A 3873-nucleotide genomic window follows, 5' to 3' on the forward strand; every position below is an offset into this window, starting at 1 on the left:
GGTGGGAAAGTGGATGGATGGTGGAAAAAGCACAGAGGGAAGGTCTAGAGGAAGAGACACAGAGCAGTAAGGCAGAAGAGAAGGCTAGTGGGGAGGCCTACGTTTAGCTTTGTCCTCCTTTGCCAGGTTGCCTCCCTCCAACCTTGGGGTAATGATGACTGTCCCCACTGGAAATTCACCCTACACTCCAGTCATAACTTATCTGTGAAGGACCACTCCATACTTATGTGACTGATTTTTTTATATCCAGTTTTCATTATTTTTTAGCATTAAAAAAGCTTGCTTTAAACTTGTTGTTGTAAAAGGAAGGTACAGAACAGAATATAACATGCTACCACTTACGTAAAATAGGAGCTGTATATGCATAAACACCTGTGTACTTAGACTGAGAGTAGAAGATTCTGCTATAAGGTGGACAACTAGGGAACTGGGGGTCAGAGCTGGAAAGGAGGCTTTTCACTTTACATCTTGAAAGGTTCAACTACCATTTGTATCTATGAGTATTTTAAAAACAAATACAAACTGACTTATGAACAAGTTCTCACAATATATGTATAAATCCTTCTATATACTACAACCGCAACGTATGTTTGGATACAAGTGAAATATGCGCAACCAGCAGCTACTGCAATCCTTATCTCCTTCCTAAGGCTCTCCAAAGCTTAACCTGTTATGACAGCGAAGCAATACTCCCCATGGAGGTATTTCCGCTCATAATACTATTCCTCTTCAGCAAACACAGGATTTGTGCCAGTCAACTTAATGAGCTGCTGTGATTATGCTCACCGTTGGCACAACCACCCATCCCACATGTTTTGCTGGAAAAGGAGAAACTCCAGTAGCCCTTAGAGCCAAGTTTTCTGGACTAGCTTTAGTGAGCACTCCAGAACAAAGGGAACACATTTTGGAGCCATTTAAATAGAAACCAGGCATCTCTGCTCAGGACATGCATCTCAATTAAGGAAACAAAGAGGTGGTATAGATGAGACTCATGGGGAAGGGGCTCTCTTGCTCTGTTTTTTCTCCAATAGAAATGCACATCATAGGCTTGGGCTTAAATGATTATCTATGGTCTCTAGAATCATGGCAGCAAAACCAAACGAGAGCACATCAAGTTATTTTCTGTTTTAAAAAAGCCACAGAGAAGCTTTGTGTGATTACGAAGTAATGGATCCGAATGAGAGTGCGATTTGCCAGCTGGAAACACTGGGAAAGGGCTCTTGGTGGTAAAGCAACTACGTGTCTTGAGAAAACGACTAGTACGTGTTGCAGGCCCCGTGGAATTTGCTTAATAAGTTGCACATTTGTCATTGTAGGTCAGTTCTTTGGGTGCCAGGAGACATAACTTCTTCATTATATAATCAAATATTTGTCCTTGCTGGAAAATGAGCACAAAAGAATGAAGAATGTTAGCCACTCTGCCGTTTCCAAAACCCTTTCTCTGGCCAAGTGGGTGTTCTGAATTGAGCCTTCATCCCAAGGAACATTTTGAAAGCTAAGTTCTGGCACTGGGATTTGGTCCCTCTGCCACTTATCTCTGCCCCTTCTCTGGGAGTCTGAGTCTAAGCAGACTGATGGAAAGGGGGAGACAGCTGATGTTTGTTCATGCTCTTAGACAGAGATGGGAAGTCAGAGCCTTCCAGATTTTTCAACTTGCAGGCTTCTCTCTATTTGGCCACAGAATTTGTCAGCTACAATATGTTAATTACTCTGAGGAACGTAGAGACAAGACATTTTCATTTTTCGAGATCTTTTTAAAAATCTTATGCTGCTCAAACCCTTGTGTGTTTGGATCTATAATCTTTGAAGACTTCTTCCAAGAAAAATAGAATTTTTCATTTCTCCTACGGGAGCCTCTGGTTAATCTCTGGTTAATGTTTTGAGTTTGAGCAAGTTGGGAATTTCTACTGGTATTCACTTTTGCTTCAGACTGGGCAAATACATGTTAACAATTCTATTTGCTCCATGGAAAAGACCTTTAAAAGTGAACTTCCTACCACATTTATTCAGGAGGCAACTGGAAGATGATAATTTGCTTTCAGTAGGTAAGATATCTAGAAAGTGGCCCTCGCCAACTGGTCCATTATATTAATAGGTACCCCAAAGGCATATGCTATTTTTCTGTGTTTATACATGAGCCAAGCCTTAAGAAACCCAGCAGGTAAGAATTCTGAAAAACTTCTGGCCAATTAAAACAGAAATTTGAATTCATTCATGGGAATACTTGGGCATTCAAAAATCAAAGTAACTATTTGATGAATAATCAGTCTTGGAGTTTCTGCAGAGCAAATTGTGAAACTGTACATTTAAAAAAAAATCTCCAGAAAGACGCACTGGCAGCCAATAAAACCATTAGTGTCTATAGGGCCATTGTGATAATGCAAGACCTGGGTTCACCCTAAGTTCTTATAAATGAACTGCATTTCTATAGTTTATAAGATCAGAGAACAGGAAGCAAAATTTGGTCCAGTTCATAAAGTACACAACACAATTAATAAAACTGCCAAATCAAATTTGTTGTGAGAAAACAAAATCCTTCAGACAGGGACTATGTCTGAACCAAAACAAAACAATTTTTAAAACCACATATTTTGTTAGTTCTATTCAATTTACGCATTAGACAACATTTTTAAGAGCACAAGATTTAATTTGATCACAAAATTTCCATATTATTCCCGAAATTTATGGAAAAAAGCCATTCCATTTATGTTACTTTTAAAAGTAAACAAGTTTCTCTTTAATTGCACTTAACATTTTGATTTCTAATTAATTTCCTGTTCTGGTCCTTAAGAAAAAAATGCTATAATGATATCAAGAAGTTTTAGAATGGCATATTTACTACTAGGAAATTTCTAAATGTCTTTTAATTTTTAGATGAATCACTACTGATTGGATTTTAAAATTACAAAAGATGGTTCTATTGTATTATGGGTTTTCCAGTTGTGTTGGTAAATTCGGAATCGCAACATAAACTCCATATAATGCCCTAATCCATAAACCTCCACTAAGACCTATTATTTTTCACATGTCCTACCAAGAAGGCAAGTTAGACAAATTTTACATGTAGAGAAGCCTGCTGAACTCATTTTCTTTCATGGGAACATAGGCGGAAAAGCAGAAGGAGAGGAAAGAGGAAAGAACTTCCCTTTAAAATGAATTCTAATTCACCCATGCGTGCTTTGTAGTCCTTTAGTCATGTCTGACTTTTTGAAACCCTTTGGACTGTAGCCTGCCATGCTCCTCTCTCTGTCCATGGGATTTTTCAGGCAAGAATACTGGAGTGGGTTGCCATTTCCTCCTCCAGGGGATCCTAACCAAGGGATCACCGCATCTCCTGTGTCTCCTGCATTGCAGGCATTTCTTTTCCTGCTGAGCATTGGGGAAGCCAGAAACCAAGCCAAATAAAGATAGTATAGGGATTAAGACCATGAACTTTGGAGTAAAACAATAAAGGGGGGAAATAAGCTAGATGAAATTGGTTCCTTAGTTGTGGCAAATACATCATTCTGGAGGCTGTTAACAATTGGAGAGGACTTCACTGGTGGCGCAGTGGATAAGAATCCTGCCAACGCGGGGGTCATGGGTTCCATTCCTATTTCAGGAAGATTCCACATGCCTTGGGGCAACTAAGCCGGTGTGGCACAATTACTGAGCCCACACTCTAGAGCCTGTGAACTGCAACCACTAAAGACGATGCACCTAAAGCCTGTGCTCTGCAAAAAGGGAAGACACGGCAACGAGGAGCCCGCGCACCACAACAAAGAGGAGCCTCTGCTCACCGCAACTAGAGAAAGACCCTGCAAAGCAACAGAGACTCAGCACAGCCAAATAGATAAATAACTAAAATTTTTTTTTTTTTAAATAGAGGAATCT

Source organism: Bos mutus, chromosome 10 (genome assembly GCF_027580195.1).
Source record: "Bos mutus isolate GX-2022 chromosome 10, NWIPB_WYAK_1.1, whole genome shotgun sequence".
NCBI classification, from domain to species: Eukaryota; Metazoa; Chordata; class Mammalia; order Artiodactyla; family Bovidae; genus Bos; species Bos mutus.